This window comes from Tenrec ecaudatus, chromosome 12 (genome assembly GCF_050624435.1).
Source record: "Tenrec ecaudatus isolate mTenEca1 chromosome 12, mTenEca1.hap1, whole genome shotgun sequence".
Lineage (NCBI taxonomy): Eukaryota > Metazoa > Chordata > Mammalia > Afrosoricida > Tenrecidae > Tenrec > Tenrec ecaudatus.
In genome coordinates, this window is record NC_134541.1 from 28,151,178 (window position 1) to 28,163,318 (window position 12,141).

The 12,141-nt window shown below is 43.3% G+C and overlaps 1 protein-coding gene across 3 annotated transcripts in view; it reads right to left on the reverse strand.

The window, feature by feature from the left end:
* The window catches only part of ITCH (itchy E3 ubiquitin protein ligase), a 117,008-nt gene extending 107,699 nt beyond the window's left edge, over positions 1-9,309 (reverse strand). Inside the window, exons 1-2 of one of the 3 annotated variants that reach the window (XM_075563753.1) lie at positions 9,218-9,309; positions 1,430-1,493 (exon numbers count right to left, since the gene is read on the reverse strand). The gene's annotated coding sequence lies outside the window, so the exon portion shown is untranslated. Of the gene's footprint in view, positions 1-1,416; positions 1,494-9,217 lie in introns of all 3 variants that reach the window. The other 2 variants (XM_075563752.1, XM_075563754.1) reach the window with 2 other exon arrangements.
* Between the last annotated feature and the right edge of the window lie 2,832 nt (positions 9,310-12,141).

The following is a 12,141-nucleotide window of genomic DNA, read 5'->3' on the forward strand; positions in this document are numbered from 1 at the left end:
ATAGTCCAACAAGTGAGCTAGAAACTGAGGTCCATAAAGATTTAAATGAATTGTCCATGATCTCAAAGTTTAAGTATCAAACAATACCAAGGCTGGAAACAAAGTCTCTTGAATTTTGGCGGAAATATCATTCCACAAGGAATTGTTTTGTGAGCTAAGTTTGAAAAAATATTTTAAAGATATTTGGTCTGGAGAATTCTTTCTCAGAACTGTTTCTAAGGCATTATATCACCACTGAAGAAATGAAAGCTGCTTTGTTCCTCTACAGCAGATAACACCATCTTCTTTTTGCATTATTGCACTCTGCATATTTTCCATTTTCATTCTCTTCTGAGCCTTTCTTCTTAACACGATATTTGCCTACTTTCCCTCTCGCTTTCTTTCCTCTTAAAGCTCATACACATGTTCTCTCCATAATCATGAAAAAGACGAGTTAAAACTCACATTTGATTATAGCTTGGCCTGGGGCACAATAATGAGCAAATCAAAGTCTTGATCTCTAAGCAGCTATATGGCAATTAATTAACAAATACATAAAGGATTACACAGACAGATGAATACAATGGAAACAAGAACCCAAGTAGGGGTGGGGTATTTGTGTGAAAATTAGTGGTAATGACACAACTAATATCTCACCCCTCTAATTCACCCACTACCTAGTCTCTGACTGCAGGACTTTATGTTCTACTCTTTTTTTTATTGGCTCTCATTCAGTAATCTTCCTTTTCTCTCTCCTGACCTTTTAAATTAAATCTGTCCTGTCCTTATGTTTTCTTTTTCGTGATTATTACCAACTTCTCCCACTTTCTGTATCTAGATAATACCTGAAGCTGTGAATTCATTTTCTTTTCCAAAGACTTACATGTTATATTTGATTCTGACATCACTGTCAGTCATAAGGAATCAACACATCTATTTTATAGACATATAAGCTGACATCCAGCAAGCCTAAATGACTTGCCATAAGTCATGAAACTTCACAGTGGCAAAATCAAATCAAATCTAAGTACCTGGGTCTTTTCTTTAAGACTTCTATTTTTACTCCAATGGTGTACACTGCCTTCTTTGTAACTCCCCTACTTTTTAACCATGTACACGTTATGTCTGGACAAGCATACTAAAGATAAATATCTATAAAATAGCACAAGTAGGAAAAATATGTGTATCTCTAAGGGAACAAGAAAAAGAGAAAAGTCAGATCTAAATTAGGAGGAGCACAGTGTGGCTCACAGACTAATCCTTCCAGACGAGGCTGTAGGTTTCAGATCCAAATGGAAACTGCCTTTTCTTCATCCAACACATGCAAACAGCATCACACAGCAATCTCCCCACACCTCCCTAAAGCAGTTATGAGACCAAGGCTTGCACTCTGCCCCACAATGTTCCCAAATCTCTATCACAGGAATGCCCCCATACCTGAAAGTCCCACCTCTTAAGTCACTTCTTTGGGTTAAGGCGCTGTCTCCAAAAGGTCACTGTTAAATGCATGTTACCTGAAAGGAGAAAGAGGTCTATAAACACACTGCTACAGTGGCTAAACACATCAGATTAACGATGACCTTGGGAATCTGACAGCACAAAGTCTTTAAAATATATCTAATTGTTTCTGTGGCTATTTCGACTAATGGAACATGTGACTATCATCCTCTACAACTCTGAGACCAGAAGAACTAGATGATACCTAGCTACCACTATCAATTACTCAGAATGAGACCATATTAGAATGTCCTGCATAGAGTAGGGGGAAAAGTGGAACAAAGTCAAAATTATTAAAATATATGTGTGTGTATATATGGTGTTTTGTTTTGAAGACTTGGCTTAGTTGAATAAAGACTGGTAGAACTCTCGAGATTATGGCCCTCAGTCACTGTGTTATCTATCAGTCACCCTTCAGGTCTGGAATTAAACTCATCCCTGAGGTCAATTTTCATTCAAACAAAAGACAAATCTTTCAAAGGAATAATAGCACTAGGAAAGTATGTACACACACCTTGGAACAGTCAACTATTTGAGACCAAGACTGCAGCATTTACCCAAGGACAAAGTGCTCAAGAGTTAAGAAAGGAAGTGGAAAGGGCAGCAGAGGGAGGAGGTGGGAGACAGGATGTTACAGTGTGCGGATGGCAATCAAAGACATGTCACAAAACGAAATGAAAAACTGATTTGCTTTGGAAACCTTTATTCAGTTTACAATACAAAGATTTTTTTAAAGACAAGTTCAATGAGATACTCTTTAATGAAATGGGCAGGCAAGATGAAAGAATGAGTGAAAAAGAAATAATTTACAGCATTGGGGGATGGCAGCATAACGGCCCCATGGCAACAAAAAGGGGGGATAGCCACATAAACTATCTCTGCTGCTGGAGTTGTCATACGGGCAACACCTGCAGCTTGGATGCTCCTGGGTTTAAGACAAGAATAAGCACTCTCAGGACCGACCGGAATATAATCAGTTCTGAAGAGGAACAAAAAAGCTGAGCTGGCAGCAGTTTTCCAAGGACAGAGGACTGCTAAACTGGAGGACAAGGGAGGGAGGTACAGCTCCTGGTTAACAGTCTCTAGTTGTGAGGCTAGTTTCTCAACTGGAGAATGCTATAGTTCAATTGTGTGAACCTCTCACTAATTTATATAGACTTAAAGCCATTATCATTTATGGTCACAAAAATCAACATGCCTGCCCCTCCCCCCATCCCAAAAAATGCACTTCAGAGGACAGGCCTGAAGCTACAGCTCAGAGAGAGGCATGCACCTGATCAGAGCACACAGGAGCAGACAAAGAAGGAAGGAGAGAATGTGGAACACATCCTGGCCCACCAAGCCCAGAAGACGCTATTTCTGCTCTGAGCAGCCAATGCAGAAAGGGGACCATAGGGAGAGCCCCACCATGAGACACAGACTCGATGTCCCTCACTGACCCATAGCGCTACAGGGGACAACACAACACAAATGTGAGAATTGTGCCCAATATAACCCCATCATACTGGAGCGAAACACTAAAGGCATGCAACAGAGCAGCAACGCAAGCAAAGCAATGAAATCCAGGGAGAATACCAAAAATAGACTTTGGGGTCAGGGCGTGGCACCCATCAGTCTCAACTGGAAAACACTCCTAAAGGTCAACAAATAGACCTGGAACGATTTATAGGCTTTTCTTTTGTTGCTTTGTTTTGCTATGTCTTGTTTTTGTGCTTATTATTATCTCTGCACATTTATCTAGATAAGATAGACAGGAGAAACAATCTGGAGGAAAAAAGAACAGGACCAACAGTTCTGGTGGGGACATGGCAGAGGGGGAGGGGGAGGAAAGGAAGTGGGTGTTAACACACCCAGGGACAAGGGAACAACAAGTGATCTAAAATAGATGGCAAGGAGGGAGTAGGATGCCTGGAGGGGCTTAATCAAGGGCAATGTAGCTGAGAGGAATTACTAAAACCCGAATTAAAGCCAAACATGATAGTGAGGTAAGAAGAAAGTAAAAGAAAATAGAGAAAAGATGTAGGAAGCAAAGGATATCTATAGAGGCTTAAATATAGGCATGTACAAATGTAAATATATTTATATATGATACAGCAATTGATCTATGTACATATATTTATATTTTAAATATTAAGGTAGCATATGGACATTGGGCCTCTACTCAAGTCCTCCCTCAACACAATAACTTTGTTCAAATAGCCCAGCATTCTATGCGATGCTCACCTTCCCAACACGATTGCTGAAGACAAAATGGATGCATAAGTAAACGCGATGAAGAAAGCTGATGGTGCTTGGCTATCAAAAGACATAGCTTTGGGGTCTTAAAGGCATAAAGATAAACAAGCAGCTATCTAGCTGAGAAGCAACAAACCCCACTTGGAAGAAGCACACCAGCCTGTGTGATCATGAGGTTCTGATGGGATCAGGTATCAAGCATCAAAGACCCAGAACAAAAAATCTTATTAATGTGAATAATGGGGAGTGCAGAGTAGAGACTCAAAACCTGTCTGTAGGCAATTAGACATCCCCTTACCAGAAGGGTCACAAGGAAGAGACGAGCCAGTCGGTGCAGTATAGCACTGATGAAACATACAACTTTCCTCTAAGTTTTTTAATGCCTATTTCCCGCCACTATCATGACCTCAATTCTACCTTACAATTCTAGCTAGAGCACGTACGCTGGTACAGATAAAAGCTCGAAACACAGGGACTCCAGGACAGATAAACCCCTCAGGACCAATAATGAGAGTAGAGATACCAGGAGGGGAAGGGGAAGGTGGGGGGAGAAAAGGGGAATCAATCACAAGGATCAACATATAAATCCCCTCACAGGGGGACAATCAACAGAAAAGTGGGTGAAGGGTGACAGAGGACAATGTAAGGTATGAAAATAATAATCTATAATTTGGCAAGGGTTCATGAGGGAGGGAGGGAGGGGGATGGAGGGGGAAATAAGGGCTCAAGTAAAAAGAAAAAGAAAATGCTTTGAAAATGATGATAACATATATACAAATGTGCTTGACACAATGGATGAAGGTAAATGGATGAATATATGGATTCTGATAAGAGCTGTAAGAGCCACCAATAAAATGATTTTTTAAAATCAACATGCCTTTATGTAGTGCTTATTATATAGCCAGAATTTTGCTAGAGGAAAATAACTTTTTATATTTTTGTCTTAATTCATATCAAGAAAACCAAACAACAAACTTCCACGTTGAGGGGTGAGGAATGAGAGAGGAAGCAGGAGAAAGAAAAAAGAAGAAAGAACCAGGTGACTTATCCCTATTAACAGGAACACAAATTTCTGAAAACGGAATGAATATAACAAAACCCACTTCTAGGTCAAAGTTCCTTGTTAAACTCTGGTTCAAACAGTCAATAAACAGTCTAGAAAGAAAAAAAATTGGGGTGGGGGGGTCTAATACCAGAATCTTTGTAGTTGCACACATTTATCTTGGTCTACTGGAGAATAAGTAACTGGGAGTTACAAAACCTGAGTCACAGTTCTAGGTGTTAGGTAAATTATTTAACTTTTTAGGGGTGTGTGTGTGTGTGTATAAAAAAAACAAAAAACTAAGAGGTTGGATTATCCCAAGAATAGCATGAGAGGGCTTCAAAAACTTCATGTAAAACTAATGGAATTTTCCAATGAAACTTTTGAAGCTCTTGCATAGATGTGACATTCCTATCATCAAATAGGTAACTGTCCATAGGAGGCATCATTAATCAATTCCCAGATAATCCATATGACCATAATCTTTCTCAACACAGGATTTCTGGCACCTACTTTCAATAATAGTTGGCCTATGTGCCAAAATATAATTATTCCTGTGAATTAGATGGTTTCTGAAATATCTTCCAACTCTAAAATTCAAATACCGAGATTTGATACAGGGGAAGAAAAATATCACTTCCAACAAGCTTAGTTCAATAGTGCTGATAGTCATAAATAAGTCTAAACTCCAAGTCCTCCAAATTCCACTTGTCTTGTTCTTTCTAATTTTTCAAAGATGCTTATAAACAATTCACTCTGATACAATTAGCATACGAGAGGTACCCAGCAAAAAAATTAGAAAAAAGCTCCGCTTGGTGGAGCTTTGTTGTATGTATTTTTCCTGCTGGGTGAGCATCAAGGACTCACTCCCTGAGTTAGTGCACCCATTGGTGTCACCTGGGAAGGTTCTGTCTGGTCACAGTGACATTTTTCATGAAAGCAATTTCTCTTGAACATTCTTTTTGTGATGGCCAATTTAAGAGAACAGTGTGCAGCTACGAAATTTTGTTTCCTGCTCTGGAAAAATGCTGCAGAAAGTGTTGCGATGTTGAACAAAGCTTACAAGAAGAGCACCTACGGGAAAAACTCAAGTGTTCGAATGGTTTTCTTGTTTCAAAAAAGGTGAAATGCCGATTGATGACAAACCTTGTTCTGGAGGCTCATCAACTTCCCAAAAGGACAAAAATAGAGTTCATCCCACCAGGTCAGTCTCTTAATCAAGCTTTCTAGTTAGAGATTCTGGAAAGATAACATAGCAGGGTGCAACAAAAAGGCCAAATTCATGGCAGATGGGAGAATGGTTTTGCCACCACAACAATGTACCTGCTCACGCAGCCATTTCAGTGCACCAATTGTGGCAAAAATAAAAGCATGCCTCTCTTGCCCCACGCACCTTACTCACGTGACCTCGCTTTGTGCTACGCGACTTTTTAGTTTCAACAAATGAAGAATGGCATAAAAGGACAGCGATTTGATTAAATAGAAGAGGTGTTAAGAAAAAAACATGGGAGGTGCTGTCAGCCATCCAAATGAGTTTGAAAAATGTTTCCAAGAATGGAATCGCAGATTTGACAAATGTATTAAGTGTAATGGAGAGTACTTTGAAGGTGATGCGGTTGTTTTGTGAAACAATTTAAATACATAGCTTAGAAAAAATTCCGGTTTGGGGAGGGTATACCCCTTTGTATATGACATTATTCAGACATGATAACAGGTACTTTTGATAGGGGAAATAAAGGAGTAATTTATGCAAACATTAAAAAAAGAAAAGTAATATTGCACTAGTAAATGTTCATCATTTAATCCTTGATTATCTCCACAGCTTCTCTCCAGGGTTACTTTTCCTCTACTAGCCAAAAGATTGGCAGTACCTCAGAAGACAAGCCTGGCAACTTGCTTCTAAACGGTCACAGCCTTGAAAACCCTATCATTCCCACACAATCCCTGCCATCAAGTCAATACCACTCCTAGAAACACCATACAGGACAAAGTACAAGTGTTCCTTTAGGTTCCCCAAAGAGGTGGCTAGTGAGTTTGAACTGACCATGTGGCTAGCAATTCAATGTGTAGCCCACAACACCACCAGAGCTCCCTTGCAAAGAACATTTTACTCTGCACATATACTTGTCACCAGGAGTTGGAATTGACTACTAATGGGAACTAACAAGTTTGTAACAGCCACTCCCCCATCTTTTCCACTCTCATCTCCAGAACAATCTTTCTCAAACACACACACACACACACACACACACACACACACACACACATTCACATCTTTCTAGGCATACAAACCTATACCCATTACTGTCAACATAAAATTCAAATTTCTTAACATTAGTCAGGGCTTCAAAAAAGTTCATGGAAAAAAATTTCCTTTAATTCCATTTTCTATAAACTTTTTGAAGATGCCTTGTACTTAGACCTTTTTATAGTTGCCTCATTTTACCTTTCTGGCCTCACGTCCCCAAATCCTTTCCTCCCCCCCTTTTCCTTTCATGATCTCCCACTGACACGCAGTTGAAAGCTTTTCCTCTGCCAACCCTGTCTCCCCTTTCCCCACTCCTGTGCCACAGGTCTACTTTTCATCTAAAACCCATTTCTTGTCCAAGGGCAGATTCTGCATTATCTGGCCAGTCTCCAGGCAGAACTTCCTCCTCTCCACTCTCACAAGTTTTCTAAGCAACCTTCTGCATAAGGTATTGAGTCACTGGTTCCTAAGACCTCAGGCATGTTTTAGGAATATATTAAGAGGCCAACCCAGTCCTACTAAATCAATCTGAGGAGGTAAGATCTTAGTCTTTGTACTTTTTAAAAAGCTCCTAGTTATCCTAATAGTCAAATGTGAAAACCACTAGTTTGTCTGTCTCTCCCAACAAGGGTAATGATGTGGTTTTGTTGTTTGTTTTTTGTTTTAAGAATGCAAAAATGGTTTATTCCAGAATGTGCTTCAGAAGTATTCTGCCTTCATGTTTTTTATTTCATAGCATATCCTTGTTGACTGGATTTGTGTGCGTTAGATGAAGAATTATTTTTGGAGTCATATCCCCATTCAACTGTTCAAACAGAGTTGTTGAATTTCTGGATCTCAAAATGGAAGTATTTCCTACTTTGAGTACAGCTGTGAATAAAGGGTACAGACGCTTACTAGGGCTACCCTGACCACCTTATTTCACCCTGGAAGGAGGGTGAGCATACCTCCCTTGTGCATAAGATTATTCTGTGGCTAGACACAAAGGGAAATGATCTAAGGGCAATGATAAGTGAGGCACTGACTGGCTCGGGGCCTCATTAATTTTCAGAGAAAAATCCCACTCTTCCTTTCCCACCCCACCCCCACTACACTATATTGCAGCTGTAGAAGGGCAGATTATGTCACAAGATTAGGAGCCCAGGAGGCCCAGTGGTTGCGCTTTGGATCAGCAGTTGAAACCCACCAGTGCTGGGGGGGGGGGGGCGGTGGGACCGGCAGTCGGTTTCCATAAAGATTTAGAGCCTGGGAAACCCTCCGGGGCTAGTACCCCACAGGCTCTTTGAATTGGCGTCAATTCATCGGCGATGGGTAGCGGCTGTGCAGCCCGTGGAGGCACCGACACAAGCAAGAAAACAAGTTTGCAAATTCACCTCGCTGCAGAGATGACTAACTTTAGGCCCAGCGTCGGTCTCCCCCTCGCCCAGAACCCAGGGTTCATTCCCTACGTCGCGATCAGGGGCCAAGTGGGAAAACCTGAGTTCCCCACTGGAATTCACGTCCCCGTCGCGTCTCGACCCTGGGCGACTGTTTCCCTTTTCTCGACTAACGAAAAGGGCATTCTCAGGGAGGAGGACCGAGGCAGCTCCACGTCTGCAAAGTCGGCGCCGGCGGGGCCACGGCGGCGGCGGGCCAGGAGGGGCTCCCGGACCCGGACCACCACGCGGGGGGACAATGGAGGGAGGAAGGGAGTGGACCAGCGGAGGCAGGCGCTGTGCTCGGTCCCCCTCACGACGAGGGGCTCGGAAAAGTCTTGGGGCGGCCAGACCCGCAGCAGGTGGGCCTGGCTGCCGCCCCTCACTGGGGCCATGTCGCCCGCCCGGCGGCAGCCGCCCGGCCCCGCGGGTAGGCCGGGCCGCCGGCGAGTATCTCCCGGGCGGGGCGGAGGGGCGCGCGGACCAGCCCTTGCCCGCACCCGCCGCGGCCCAACCCTCTCCCAACTTGGCGCCCGCGAACCCAGGGGCAACGGGGAGCCTTCGCCTGGCACTGGCCGTACGGACAGGACGTGCGAGCCACCACCACCCCCAGCCTGGCCTTGGCCACCAGCCGGAGCGCCCCGCGCCCCCCACGGGCACCAGCTGAGGGAAGGAGCTACCGCGGCTCAGGGGTCCGGCCTCGCGCCCCGCACTCTTTCCCTGCCCCTTCTCGCGGGGCTCTCTCGCCAGAGTTATTCCCCTCGCCCTAGAATCGCCCCCAGTCCGCCCGCGGGTGTTTACCGGGACTCGGGGCGGCGGCGACTCCTCAGTCCCTCGACTAAGATGGCAGCCGGTCCCGAGCCCGGAGCGCAGCGACCAGAGCGAGTAGGCTGCCAGCGCGCATGCGCGTCCGTCCGGGAGCGTGCGGACTACAAGTCCCAGCAGACCTTGCAGCCGCCCGCCCGCCGGTCGTGCGGGGCTGGCCGGAGAGGGTTGCGGAGCGCCGGGTCCAGCGGCGTTTCTACGCCCCCAGGTGTCAGGAACTCGTGGATTGGCTCTTAGCAACTCCACGCTTTTGTTTGTTTTTAACGACCCCCATGCTTCCAGAACTTCTGAAGATTACAGCTGTGGTTCCAAAACTCTAGTGTGCAGATGAGAAGCTTTTGCAGGACTGGTTCAAAGTGGGCTTCAAACTGGTTCGTCCTGGTTCGGCCCCTAGTTTAAAACCTGGGAATTTCTGATTCATCAAGTATGGACTGAGGTCTGGTATTTCCATTTCTAACGAGCTCTCTGGGGGTACTACTTGAGGGGGAATCGCACACGAAGAACCACTGGCTGATGTCTTTACAGCATGTGGCGGCCGCTTCCGTAAAGATTTTAGACCTGGAGTTACTCTGATTAGGTTCCAATTTTCCCCTTCTCCGTAGAGTACTCTTTAAGGATGAGAATAACTTACACCGTATTATTCCCATGTTAGAGAGGCACTAAGCAAGTCAGATGACAGTCATAATCTTTACCTGTGTCATGGGTCGGTTGTGAGAATAAACTGTTCAAGTAGACTGGGAGGCAGGACTACGTACTCAGTAATTAGCGACCTTTGCTATTATTGTTTAGCCTGTTTCCTCCAAATAAAAATAGTAATATTTTGCCATCTGGAAAGTGACTTACACTTTTTAAAGTTCCTTCAAATCTGCCATGCCAATGTGTCTAGCAATATGCCTTGGGAGAGTGTATTACAAATACAGATTCCAGAACCCTTATCATATTGAGATTCTCCGAGGGAAGTTTCTCAAAATGATCTGGAGGTAACCCTGAGCCTTCAGACCAAAAGAACAAAGCTCTCAGGAGTAAGTTAATGTCTAATTCGTATCAGCATCTGTACTTTTTATTGTTGCAAAATGATAGGTGACATAGTATTTACCAACTTGTCTCTTGTTCCTGACGTCAAGTTGTGCAAACTTTACCCCAACTGGGGTCAGTTTTCTGATTCAGTTCTGCTGGGCTGGGCCTGACACTGCGTTTTAAAGCAGGGACACCACCTTGAAAGCCACTGCCCTAAAGAGGTGTTAGCGCCAGGAGTCAGGTGTTGGGCTGATCCCTGCAGGCAGCTGAGGCTGTTCCTGCAAAGACCTACAGCTTGGAAACCCAAAGGAGCAGTTCTACCCTATTAGGAGCTACCTGCCCTGTTAGCTACCCTATTAGTAGTTCTGTAATATTAACTGGTACCAAATATATATATATATATATATATATATATATTAACTGGTACCCTGTCGACAGTGCTGTCCTGTTAAGGTCACTGTGAGTCAGAATCAACTCCATAGCAATTAGTCTGGGCTTGAAGCAAATGTAATTCGACCTTTATTTCATTATTGTTCCTCAAAGGAAAATATTTAGACCTTGCCCCCCACCTATTTTTATACATTGCCCCCACCCACTCCTCCTAACTACCCACACCTAATTTTTTTTGTCCCATTAAGAATGTGGATTCTAGGATATTCCGGTTTTCTAAATAGAGCCCCAGGTGATTCTATCACCAGGTAAATTTGGAGAACATAGTGATCCTTTTTAGGGAGCTCTGATTATGTAACGATTATTCTGGGCTGCTAATTGCAAGGTCAGTAGTTCTGAAACTACCAGCCATTCCTCGAGAGAGAAAGACCACCTTTCAGGGGAAAGAGCAACAGAAAAGTAGGTGAAGGGAGACAGCAGTTGGTATAAGACAAGAAAAAAATTATACATGATCAAGGATTTTTGAGGACGGGAGGATGAGGGCGAGGGGGAAATGAACTGATACCAAGGGCTCAAGTAGAAAGAAAATGATGATGGCAACATATATACAAATGTATTTTACATAGTGTGTGTATGGATTGTGATAAGAGCTGTAAGAGCCCCCAATAAAAGGATTTGAAAAAAAGGAGTCTCCGAAACTCACAGGGGCAGTTCTTCCCTGTCCTATAAGGTCGCTGTGATCAACATCGACTCGATGGCAGTGAGTTTGGTTTGTTTGTTTGTTTGTTTTTCAGAGTGATTCTTTGAAGTTTCAGGTATTTTTTATGGCCATTGTACAGAGATTGAGTTTCAACTAAAATGACTGATACAAGGTAATCCTGCCAAAGATCCAACCTAAGCCCTCAGGCTCCAGCCAGATTCTGTTTGTGTATACTTTTTATTTTATTTTACTTTTGGTGAAATATACAGTTTCTAAACACAGTGATTAGTGATACTGCTTACATTCTTCACATTGTAACAACAGTGGCAGCTTCTCTGTTCTAGCTGTTTCACTTCCACTGCCTCACACTCCCTGTCACCTCAATCTTCTTGTCTAGGCTTTAAAACAACTGTGCTCCCTCTGATCTTATAATATTTTCCCCAAAACGGATGAAGTAGTCAAGGCTGTCATTTTTAGTGCTAACCTGTTCCTTAGTTTACTTTCCATTCCAGATTTGAGGGGGGCAATAGTCTCAGGGACTCCTCCAACCTCACACCAAACAAACAAACTCAACTGCCATCAAATTGATTCTGACTCTTACGTGGAGAGCAAATGCTTTGAGAATGATTGGGGCAGGGAATGTATGGATGTGCTTTATACAATTGATGTATGTATATGTACGGATTGTGATAAGAGTTGTATGAGTCACTAATAAAATGTAAAAAAAGAAAAGAGGAGAAAAAAAATGATTAGGGCAAAGAATGTACAGATGTGCTTTATACAATTGATGTAT